Source organism: Bufo bufo, chromosome 2 (assembly GCF_905171765.1).
Source record: "Bufo bufo chromosome 2, aBufBuf1.1, whole genome shotgun sequence".
Classification (NCBI taxonomy): Eukaryota; Metazoa; Chordata; class Amphibia; order Anura; family Bufonidae; genus Bufo; species Bufo bufo.
Window position 1 is genome coordinate 607,453,956 of NC_053390.1, and position 13,482 is coordinate 607,467,437.

A 13,482-nucleotide genomic window follows, 5' to 3' on the forward strand; every position below is an offset into this window, starting at 1 on the left:
AATAGGCCAAAACTGGACATAATTGTCCAGTTGTCGGTCTCTCCCCACCCAGCAGGCACATTCCAGAGGGGGGGGCATCCATGGGAGCTTCTGGGCACAGTTTAACTGTATATATATATACTTATAGATGCTTGGGGCACATCCATAAATATATATATACATATATATAAAACAGGGGGTCTGAATGGGCAGCAATAAGCCCACCTACAATATATTATATACATAGAGATGTATGCTGACAAGGGGGCATACATACATCTCTATGTATACACCTACCACCTGGACTGGCCCATGCAAAAGGACCAATATATATATGCATATATGTTTAAATCCAACACTTCCCTCAACAATATACAACGACAAAAAAGATAAACCAACATATGCAGGCAGAGAAAAGAGAGTGAAGTATATAGCATACATACAACTCACAACTTTTGATTTTATTTTTTACAAAGGAATTTTTTTCATTCCATTTTGGACTATTGTGTCAGGGCAATTAAGCAAAATCTATAATCTAAAATCACCCTGAGGGTGCTGCCAGATGATTTGGGCTTCAAAAACTGCATTAAAAAGCCTGATCATGTGGCAGCACCCTCAGGGTGATTATAGATTCTGCTTAATTGCCCTGACAAAATAGTCCAAAATGGAATGAAAAAAATTCCTTTGTAAAAAATAAAAACAAAAGTTGTGAGTTGTATGTATGCTATATACTTCACTCTCTTTTCTCTGCATGCATATGTTGGTTTATCTTTTTTGTCGTTGTATATCCTTTTTTTTTTTTGCATTTTTCTCTTTATTTAATTCTTATTGGTATCTCTGCTTTTTGGCAACATAAGTCCTGTTAAGTCTTCAATATTATCATTTAATTATAATAGATCCAGATAATAATCTCTTTTTGTAGTTCATATAAAACATCCAAAACGTTGAGATAAAGATAGGATACATTAATATATAATAATGCAATTAAATAGGCCAAAATGAGACTAGAAATGGCATTAAAGGGGTTTTCCACAATTTTAATATTGCTGAGGATAGGTCATCAATATCAGATTGGTAGGGATCTGACAACCGACACCCCCGCCGATCAGCTGTTTGAAGACAAGGCTCGTGTGAGCGCTGTCTTCCCTTCATTGTTTACCTGCTTGCCATCGACATTGCAACGGTGAGCAGGTGTAATTAGAGGAAGCAATCCTATTCACTTTTATGTGTATAGGAAAGAGACTTCCCATAGAAGTGAATGGGACGGCTTCTTGTAATTACATTGCAGCAGCGAGCAGGTAAACAATGAAGGGAAGGCAGCGCTAGCAGGGCACATGGCATTCTCTTCAAACAGCTGATTGGCAGGGGTGTCGGGTGTCGGACCCCCGCCAATCTGAGGATAGGTCAATATTTAAATCCCGGAAAACCCCTTTAAATGATAATGAAAACATAGAAGAATAATGTTGATAAACCCTGCAAAATCAAAATTTGCTCCTTTTTACCTTATTTACAGTGGTGTAACTACCGGGGAAGCGGCTGCTTCGGGGCCCGGGCTGCCAAGGAGCCCGGAGCCCCGGCAGCGTGTGTGACAGTTTATTTTCAAGTTAGTTAAATATGATTGATTCTTGTTCAGGGCCCCTTCACAGCAGCGGACCAGGCCCCCTCGCTAATGTGATCTAATCTTACTGTCTCCTGAAGTCTCCTGATGTGTCTGGGATTCGAACCCACAACCTCCATGTACCATGTATCAGAGGCAAAGCATTTACCCACACAGCCATAAGGGCTGCATTGCTACTGACTGAAAAAATTTGAGACTTCTACTGTTATAGCTGGCTAAGTCTACATCTATACACAACACACCCAGCTGCCCCAACACACCCAGCACTGCTATATCTCTCTATATGACAGCTGTCCGAGCACACTAAGCTCTGCTATATCTCTATATATGACAGCTGCCCCAGCAAACCCAGCTCTGCTACATCTATAAACATGACAGCTGCCCAAGCACATCCAGCACTGCTACATCTATACACATGACAGCTGCCCCAGCACACTCAGCTTTGCTATATCTATCAACTGTATAGCAATACTTACAAATTGGATTCCAAAAAAGTTGGGACACTAAACAAATTGTGAATAAAAACTGAATGCAATGATGTGGAGATGGCAAATGTCAATATTTTATTTGTAATAGAACGTAGATGACAGATCAAACGTTTAATCCGAGTAAATGTATCATTTTAAAGGAAAAATAAGTTGATTCCAATTTTCACGGTGTCAACAAATCCCAAAAAAGTTGGGACAAGTAGCAATAAGAGGCTGGAAAAAGTAAATTTGAGCATAACGAAGAGCTGGAAGACCAATTAACACTAATTAGGTCAATTGGCAACATGATTGTGTATAAAAAGAGCTTCTCAGAATGGCAGTGTCTCTCAGAAGCCAAGATGGGTAGAGGATCACCAATTCCCACAATGTTGTGCAGAAAGATAGTGGAGCAATATCAGAAAGGTGTTACCCAGCGAAAAATTGCAAAGACTTTGCATCTATCATCATCAACTGTGCATAACATCATCCGAAGATTCAGAGAATCTGGAAGAATCTCTGTGCGTAAGGGTCAAGGCCGTAAAACCATACTGGATGCCCGTGATCTCCGGGCCCTTAAACGACACTGCACCACAAACAGGAATGCTACTGTAAAGGAAATCACAGAATGGGCTCAGGAATACTTCCAGAAACCATTGTCAGTGAACACAATCCACCGTGCCATCCGCCGTTGCCAGCTGAAATTTTACAGTGCAAAGAAGAAGCCATTTCTAAGCAAGATCCACAAGCTCAGGTGTTTTCACTGGGCCAGGGATCATTTAAAATGGAGTGTGGCAAAATGGAAGACTGTTCTGTGGTCAGACGAGTCACGATTCGAAGTTCCTTTTGGAAATCTGGGACGCCATGTCATCCGGACCAAAGAGGACAAGGACAACCCAAGTTGTTATCAACGCTCAGTTCAGAAGCCTGCATCTTGCATGTCTGGAAAGGCACCATCAATGCAGAAAAATATATTCAGGTTCTAGAACAACATATGCTCCCATCCAGACGTCATCTCTTTCTGCATTTTTCAACAAGATAATGCCAGACCACATTCTGCATCAATCACAACATCATGGCTGCGTAGGAGAAGGATCCGGGTACTGAAATGGCCAGTCTGCAGTCCAGATCTTTCACCTATAGAGAACATTTGGCGCATCATAAAGAGGAAGGTGCAACAAAGAAGGCCCAAGACGATTGAACAGTTAGAGGCCTGTATTAGACAAGAATGGGAGAGCATTCCTATTTCTAAACTTGAGAAACTGGTCTCCTCGGTCCCCAGACGTCTGTTGAGTGTTGTAAGAAGAAGGGGAGATGCCACACAGTGGTGAAAATGGCCTTGTCCCAACTTTTTGGGGATTTGTTGACACCATGAAATTCTGATTCAACATATTTTTCCCTTAAAATGGTACATTTTCTCAGTTTAAACTTTTGTTCCGAGATTTATGTTCTATTCTGAATAAAATATTAGAAGTTGGCACCTCCAACATTATTGCATTCAGTTTTTATTCACGATTTGTATAGTGTCCCAACTTTTTTGGAATCCGGTTTGTAGATATATATAGATGTAGCAGTGCTGGGTGTGCTGGGGCAGCTGTCATATATAGAGATATAGTAGAGCTGAGTGTGCTGGTGCAGCTGTCATGTGTATTAGATGTAGCAGAGATGGGTGTGCTGGGGCAGCTATCATATATAGAGATATAGCAGACTGAGTGTGCTGGGACAGCTGTCATATAGAGATATAGCAGTGCTGGGTGTGTTGGGGCAGCTGGGTGTGTTGTGTATAGATGTAGACTTAGCCAGCTATAACAGTAGAAGTCTCATATTTTTTCAGTCAGCAGAAAGGCAGCTCTTGTGGCCGTGTGGTTAGGTGCTTTGCCTCTGATACAGAAGGTTGTGGATTTGAATCCCAGCAGAAACTTTTCTGAAATACAAGCACTGACTCCATATATGGACATACAGGGTGGGACACAGGAAGAGGCTGCATCGCATCGCTGACATGGAGGTAAGTATAAGTGTTTATTATTATTTTTTTAATACCCGACTGTTACTGCCATCGGGGGAGCGGGAGGCACTTGATACTGGCACATGGGGGGAGGGGGGTTGGCACCTGATACTGGCACATGGGGGGGGAGGGGGTTGGCGCCTGATACTGGCACATGGGGGGGGGAGAGGCACCTGATACTGGCACATGGGGGGGGAGGGATTGGCTGGCACATGGGGGGGGGGGGAGAGAGGCACTTGATACTGGCACTTTTTTTGGGGGGGGGGAGATGGCACTATGATACTGGGACACGGGGGGGAGGAGAGAGGCACTTGATACTGGCACGTGGGAGGGGGGGTTTGGCACTTGATACTGGCACATGGGTGGGTTTGGCACTATGATACTGGCACATGGGGGAGAGAGGCACTTGATACTGGCACTTTTTTGGGGGGGGAGATGGCACTATGATACTGGGACATGGGGGGAAGAGAGAAGCACTTGATACTGGCACGTGGGGGGGGTTGGCACTTGATACTTGCACATGGGTGGGTTTGGCACTATGATACTGGCACATGGGGGGGAGGCACTTGATACTGCCACTTTTTTGGGGGGGGAGATGGCACTATGATACTGGGACATGGGGGGGAAGAGAGAGGCGCTTGATACTGGCACATGGGGGGGTTTGGCACTATGATACTGGCACATGGGGGGTGGGAAGGAGAGAAGCACTTGATACTGGCACATTGGGGGATGGGAGATGGCACTATGATACTGGGACATGTGGGGGGGAGGAGAGAGGCACTTGATACTGGCACATGATGGGGGGGCATCTATGGGGACACTTACTGGCACATTATTGGGGGGCATTATGGGGGACACTAGGCCGGCAGCCTATCAGAGGCCGGACACTGAGGGGCATCTACTGGGGCACTATATATGGGGCATTTTATACTGGTACATTATGGGGGGCACTAGCAGGAAGGGGGGAGAGGAGCACTATGGGGGAATTTACTGGGGGCACTATATAGGGGTATTTTATACTGGGACATTATGGGGGCACTATGGGGACATTAGCTCAACTGGGGGCATTACAAGGGGGTATTTTTGCACTGTCACATTATAAGGAGAATTATTTCTACTGGGGGGGCATTATGGTGGGCTTTATTACTCCCCCATGGTATGAGCCCCTAGTAGCAGCACCAGCCTCTCCCTGCTCTGCTATTCCTCTGCCCCTTCTCCAAATCCTTATTATGAAATCTTTCTCATTAGGATAAAGCACAACATCAGCTCCGCCGAGCCCCTGGCCAAAGTGTGGAAGTGGCGTCCGAGATCCCCAAGGGCCAAGTCAAGTAACTGTAAGTTTTCATATGAAATATGTTTGTTATACACATATAGCATACACTGTGCCACACAATATACAGTGTACCGCTACACTGTGCTCCACAATATACAGTATACCGCTACACTGTGCCAAAGGAGTGGGGTTTACACAGGAGGAGGGAGGTGCGAAGCGCGCTAGGGGGGCCCTTACAAATATTTGCTCTAGTTACGCCCCTGCTTATTTACATATTGATAAACTGTGAACTGTATATGATTCTAGGCTATATATAGTGATTATGCTCTCTGGATGGTGTAAGATCTTGTTACTAAATGTAATTTTCCTATACTGGACTATACTGGCTTATACTCCATTAATGTGATTTGTCTGGATATTTATAATTCAAATGTAAAATATAGGTGGAGATTTATCAAACTGGTGTAAAGTAGAACTGGCTTAGTTGCCCTTAGCAACCAATCGGATTCCAATTTTCGTTTTTCACAGCTCCTTTGAATCTCCCTCATAGATGGTCCTCCTAGCCTGCCACTGTGCAGGGAAAGCCTTTGAAGTACGATAACCCTATTTTGATTGCGATTTTGCAAGCTGTCAATAAGTTACCTTAGTGTCTAACCAGGTGTAATGACCGGCGTCACACACAGGGAGGGAAAAGGGAAAGCCCTGCCCAAGGGAGAGGGAAAGGTGGTGACCCCTAACTCACCTTGCGGCTGGCACCTGACTGCCCTGACTTCCCTAGACGGGTTCCTCACCCGTGCAGCGATCACGTGCCTAAACCCTGGCTTTCCCTAGAATGAGCCCTAGATAGTGAACGGGCCGGTGGGATCGCTAGTCCGCACCACTGTCACTAAGAGGGAAACACCAGGGAGAGGACAGACAAAACAGACAAACACATACACCCAGGTGGGCAACCACAATAGACCACAAAGGTCCAACAGGGATCTGGAGGGTAGCGTTCTGACGCATCGACTTCAACAATAAAAGGCTGAGAGACATCAGGTTGGACTAGTACAGGTGCCGAGGTAAACCTCTCTTTTAGAGAGGAAAAAGCAACTTTAGCGGCGTCAGACCATTTAGAAAAATTTATTCGTCCGTAGGACCTGCAGTACTTGTCTGACATGCACCTCATGTGTTCTCAGATCAGACGAATAAATTAAAATATCATCTAGGTATATTACCACAAACCTGCCGATTAGATGACTAAAAATGTCATTAACGAAATGTTGAAAGACGGCAGGAGCATTGGTCAGACCGAAAGGCATAACTAGATTTTCATAATGCCCCTCAGGGGTGTTAAAAGCTGTCTTCCACTCATCCCCCTCCTTAATACGAATCAGATTGTAGGCCCCCCTAAGATCAAGTTTGGAGAACCACCTAGCACCCGCAATCTGGTTAAACAGGTCAGGAATGAGAGGAAGAGGGTATGGGTCTCGGATGGTTATCCGATTTAATTCGCGAAAATCTAGGCAAGGACACAGGCCCCCATCTTTCTTTTTAACGAAGAAAAACCCTGCAGCCACGAGTGAAGAAGAGGGTCTGATGTGTCCTTTAGCCAAGCTCTCGGAGATTTAATCCTTCATGGCTTGTCTCTCTGGACCCGAAAGATTATATAACCTGGTCTTGGGTAATTTTGCGCCGGGAATAAGGTTAACCGGGCAATCATAAGGACGATGAGGTGGTAACTTCTGACAACCCTTTTCAGAAAAAACATCCTCAAAATCCGAAATAAATGTAGGTAGGGTAGTTATGGAGGCGACTAAGCAATTGCTATTTAAGCAATTTTCTCTGCACTGCTCACTCCACTCCAATATCTCCCTGGCCTGCCAATCCACCACTGGATTGTGCGCTACCAACCAGGGAAGACCCAGCACTACCGGAGTGGGAAGCCCCTCCAGAACATAACATGAAAGCATCTCGTTATGGTGGTCCCCTACCCGAAGGTGTAAATTATGAACAATGTGGGTGAGGTTTCTCTGAGACAGAGGAGCAGAATCAATAGCGAATATGGGAATAGGTCTCTGTAGCGTACAGAGAGACAAACCCATAGTGAGGGCAAAATGGGCATCTATCAAATTTACCCCTGCTCCACTGTCTAGAAAGAAAGAAATAGTCTCCGTCTTATCACCAAAAACAATAACCGCTGGCAACACAAATTGCGATGTACATATGGAGGAAACGTATACCCCCGGCTGACATCCTCCACACAGCCTGGGGTTAGTAGTTTTCCGACGGTCTTTTGTTTCTAAGGAAAGAAGGACAGACATTAATGAAATGACCCCTCTCCCCACAAAAAAAAACAAACCCCACGCCTGACGAGTAGTTCCTCCTAGCTGCATAGGCTCGTCTAAGACCGTACAGACTAACTGCTGCTTGGGAGGGGTTACCAATTGCTCCGGTTTTTTCAACCTGTCCCTAAGGCGTCTATCTATTCGGATAGAAAGGGACATAACCGCATCAAGGGAAAAGGGGGTCTCATATATTGCAAGCGCATCCTTAACCCTTTCGGATAACCCAGAGCAGAACTGACTCCTGAGAGCCGGGTCATTTTATTGGGTATCCGTAGCCCACCTACGGAATTCAGAGCAATACTCTACCGGCCGCTCTCCTTGTAAGAGTCTCCGTAATCTTGATTCAGCCAGTGCGACTCGGTCAGGGTCGTCATATATGAGACCCAAGGCCCCGAAAAACTTATCCACTGACCGAAAAGCCGGGATATCAGTAGGTAAAGAGAACACCCAGGACTGCGGGTCCCCCTGCAGCAGGGAAATAACAACCCCCACCCACTGTTCTTCATTACCAGAGGAGTAAGGGCGCAGTTTAAAATATAATTTACAGGCCTCACGGAATGTCAAAAACTTGTCCCTTCCCCCAGAAAATCTGTCAGGGAGAGGGACCTTGGGTTCCGCAACAACCTGGTTACCAGTAGCAACCGCTGGGCTTGCGGTCAGTTGTAATTGCTGCTGTTGCTGGAGGACCGACGCCTTCAATCCTGCCACCTCCAAAGACAGGCCATGAAATTGTTTGGACAGAGCAGCAATTTGATCCATACTGGATTCTAAGTAGGTAAAAAAAAATTATTTTTTTTATTTTTTTTTACCTACACAAAATAAGGGCCAGATATAATGTAATGACCGGCGTCACACACAGGGAGGGAAAAGGGAAAGCCCTGCCCAAGGGAGAGGGAAAGGTGGTGACCCCTAACTCACCTTGCAGCTGGCACCTGACTGCCCTGACGTCCCTAGACGGGTTCCTCACCCGTGCGGCGATCACGTGCCTAAACCCTGGCTTTCCCTAGAATGAGCCCTAGATAGTGAGTGGGCCAGTGGGATCGCTAGTCCGCACCACTGTCACTAAGAGGGAAACACCAGGGAGAGGACAAACAAAACAGACAAACACATACACCCAGGTGCGCGACCACAATAGACCACAAAGGTCCAACAGGGATCCGGAGGGTAGCGTTCTGGACCAACTACCAGAGAACGCAGCAACACAGATCCAGAGGGTCAGAATAGATGTCCAGGCAGGAAGCTCTATATCTGGCAACCAGAGAAGTGTGAGAGGGGAATATAAGGAGGTTGGGAGTGCTGGACAAGGAACAGCTGAGGAGAAGGAGCTACGGATCCCTGAGTGAGCCAAAAGGGTTTGCAAAGCAAACCCAGAAAGCTACCATAAGGAAACAGCCCTATCTTACATAGAGCGTACAGCCAACCGCTGCAACTTCCTGACCCCGGGTATAACGGAGTCAGGCGTGGTTCTTGACACCCTCGTGACACCAGGACAGCAATATTTCACTACTACGAAATAATATGTAGAGTTGAGTGGACACCTGGATGTTCGGGTTCGACGGGCTCGCCCTAACTTCACAAAAAAGTTCGAATTCGGGACCCGAACTTGATCCGAACTTGACCCTGAACCCGAACCCCATTGAAGTCAATGGGGACCCGAACTTTGGAGCACTAAAATGGCTCTATAAAAGTCATGGAAAGGGCTAGAGGGCTGCAAAAGGCAGCAAAATGTGGTTAAGAGCATGGCAAGTGCTCTGCAAACAAATGTGGATATGGAAATGACTTAACCACCTCCGGACCGCCTAACGCAGGATCGCGTTCCGGAGGTGGCAGCCCTGCGCAGAGTCACGCATATATGCGTCATCTCGCGATGAGCGAGATTTCCTGTGAACGCGCGCACACAGGCGCGCGCGCTCACAGGAACGGAAGGTAAGAGAGTTGATCTCCAGCCTGCCAGCGGCGATCGTTCGCTGGCAGGCTGGAGATGTGTTTTTTTTAACCCCTAACAGGTATATTAGACGCTGTTTTGATAACAGCGTCTAATATACCTGCTACCTGGTCCTCTGGTGGTCCCATTTGTTTGGATCGACCACCAGAGGACACAGGTAGCTCAGTAAAGTCCCACCAAGCACCACTACACTACACTACACCCCCCCCCCCCGTCACTTATTAACCCCTTATTAGCCCCTGATCACCCCTGATCACCCCATATAGACTCCCTGATCACCCCCCTGTCATTGATCACCCCCCTGTCATTGATTACCCCCCTGTAAAGCTCCATTCAGATGTCCGCATGATTTTTACGGATCCACTGATAGATGGATCAGATCCGCAAAACGCATCCGGACGTCTGAATGAAGCCTTACAGGGGCGTGATCAATGACTGTGGTTATCACCCCATATAGACTCCCTGATCACCCCCCCTGTCATTGATTACACCCCTGTCATTGATCAACCCCCTGTAAAGCTCCATTCAGACGTCCGCATGATTTTTACGGATGCACTGATAGATGGATCCGATCCTCAAAACGCATCCGGACGTCTGAATGAAGCCTTACAGGGGCATGATCAATGACTGTGGTGATCACCCCATATAGACTCCCTGATCACCCCCCTGTAAAGCTCCATTCAGATGTCCGCATGATTTTTACGGATGCACTGATAGATGGATCCGATCCGCAAAACGCATCCGGACGTCTGAATGAAGCCTTACAGGGGCATGATCAATGACTGTGGTGATCACCCCATATAGACTCCCTGATCACCCCCCTGTCATTGATCACCCCCCTGTAAAGCTCCATTCAGATGTCCGCATGATTTTTACGGATGCACTGATAGATGGATCCGATCCGCAAAACGCATCCGGACGTCTGAATGAAGCCTTACAGGGGCATTATCAATGACTGTGGTGATCACCCCATATAGACTCCCTGATCACCCCCCTGTCATTGATCACCCCCCTGTAAAGCTCCATTCAGATGTCCGCATGATTTTTACGGATGCACTGATAGATGGATCCGATCCGCAAAACGCATCCGGACGTCTGAATGAAGCCTTACAGGGGCATGATCAATGACTGTGGTGATCACCCCATATAGACTCCCTGATCACCCCCCTGTCATTGATTACCCCCCTGTAAAGCTCCATTCAGATGTCCGCATGATTTTTACGGATGCACTGATAGATGGATCGGATCCGCAAAACGCATCCGGACGTCTGAATGAAGCCTTACAGGGGCGTGATCAATGACTGTGGTGATCACCCCATATAGACTCCCTGATCACCCCCCTGTCATTGATCAACCCCCCTGTCATTGATCAACCCCCCTGTCATTGATCACCCCCCCTGTCATTGATCACCCCCCTGTCATTGATCCCCCCCCCCCCCCCCCCCCCCCCTCTGTAAGGCTCCATTCAGATATTTTTTTGGCCCAAGTTAGCAGAATTTTTTTTTTTTTTCTTACAAAGTCTCATATTCCACTAACTTGTGTCAAAAAATAAAATCTCACATGAACTCACCATACCCCTCACGGAATCCAAATGCGTAAAATTTTTTAGACATTTATATTCCAGACTTCTTCTCACGCTTTAGGGCCCCTAGAATGCCAGGGCAGTATAAATACCCCACATGTGACCCCATTTCAGAAAGAAGACACCCCCAGGTATTCCGTGAGGGGCATATTGAGTCCATGAAAGATTGAATTTTTTGTCCCAAGTTAGCGGAACGGGAGACTTTGTGAGAAAAAAATTAAAAATATCAATTTCCGCTAACTTGTGCCAAAAAAAAAAAATTTCTATGAACTCGCCATGCCCCTCATTGAATACCTTGGGGTGTCTTCTTTCCAAAATGGGGTCACATGTGGGGTATTTATACTGCTCTGGCATTCTAGGGGCCCCAAAGCGTGAGAAGAAGTCTGGTATCCAAATGTCTAAAAATGCCCTCCTAAAAGGAATTTGGGCACCTTTGCGCATCTAGGCTGCAAAAAAGTGTCACACATCTGGTATCGCCGTACTCAGGAGAAGTTGGGGAATGTGTTTTGGGGTGTCATTTTACATATACCCATGCTGGGTGAGAGAAATATCTTGGTCAAATGCCAACTTTGTATAAAAAAATGGGAAAAGTTGTCTTTTGCCAAGATATTTCTCTCACCCAGCATGGGTATATGTAAAATGACACCCCAAAACACATTCCCCAACTTCTCCTGAATACGGCGATACCACATGTGTGACACTTTTTTGCAGCCTAGGTGGGCAAAGGGGCCCATATTCCAAAGAGCACCTTTAGGATTTCACAGGTCATTTACCTACTTACCACACATTAGGGCCCCTGGAAAATGCCAGGGCAGTATAACTACCCCACAAGTGACCCCATTTTGGAAAGAAGACACCCCAAGGTATTCCGTGAGGGGCATGGCGAGTTCCTAGAATTTTTTATTTTTTGTCACAAGTTAGTGGAAAATGCTTATTTTTTTTTTTATTTCTTTTTTCATACAAAGTCTCATATTCCACTAACTTGTGACAAAAAATAAAAAGTTCCATGAACTCACTATGCCCATCAGCGAATACCTTGGGGTCTCTTCTTTCCAAAATGGGGTCACTTGTGGGGTAGTTATACTGCCCTGGCATTCTAGGGGCCCAAATGTGTGGTAAGGAGTTTGAAATCAAATTCTGTAAAAAATGACCTGTGAAATCCGAAAGGTGCTCTTTTGAATATGGGCCCCTTTGCCCACCTAGGCTGCAAAAAAGTGTCACACATCTGGTATCTCCGTAATCGGGAGAAGTTGGGGAATGTGTTTTGGGGTGTCATTTTACATATACCCATGCTGGGTGAGAGAAATATCTTGGCAAAAGACAACTTTTCCCATTTTTTTATACAAAGTTGGCATTTGACCAAGATATTTATCTCACCCAGCATGGGTATATGTAAAAAGACACCCCAAAACACATTCCTCAACTTCTCCTGAATACAGAGATACCAGATGTGTGACACTTTTTTGCAGCCTAGGTGGGCAAAGGGGCCCACATTCCAAAGAGCACCTTTCGGATTTCACAGGTCATTTACCTACTTACCACACATTTGGGCCCCTAGAATGCCAGGGCAGTATAACTACCCCACAAGTGACCCCATTTTGGAAAGAAGAGACCCCAAGGTATTCGCTGATGGGCATAGTGAGTTCATGGAAGTTTTTATTTTTTGTCACAAGTTTGTGGAATATGAGACTTTGTATGAAAAAAAAAATCAAAAAAAAAATCATCATTTTCCACTAACTTGTGACAAAAAATAAAAAATTCTAGGAACTCGCCATGCCCCTCACGGAATACCTTGGGGTGTCTTCTTTCCAAAATGGGGTCACTTGTGGGGTAGTTATACTGCCCTGGTATTCTAGGGGCCCAAATGTGTGGTAAGGAGTTTGAAATCAAATTCAGGAAAAAATGAGGAGTGAAATCCGAAAGGTGCTCTTTGGAATATGGGCCCCTTTGCCCACCTAGGCTGCAAAAAAGTGTCACACATCTGGTATCCCCGTACTCAGGAGAAGTTGAGGAATGTGTTTTGGGGTGTCTTTTTACATATACCCATGCTGGGTGAGATAAATATCTTGGTCAAATGACAACTTTGTATAAAAAAATGGGAAAAGTTGTCTTTTGCCAAGATATTTCTCTCACCCAGCATGGGTATATGTAAAATGACACCCCAAAACACATTCCCCACCTTCTCCTGAGTACGGAGATACCAGATGTGTGACACTTTTTTGCAGCCTAGGTGGGCAAAGGGGCCCATATTCCAAAGAGCACCTTTCGGATTTCACAGGTCATTTTTTA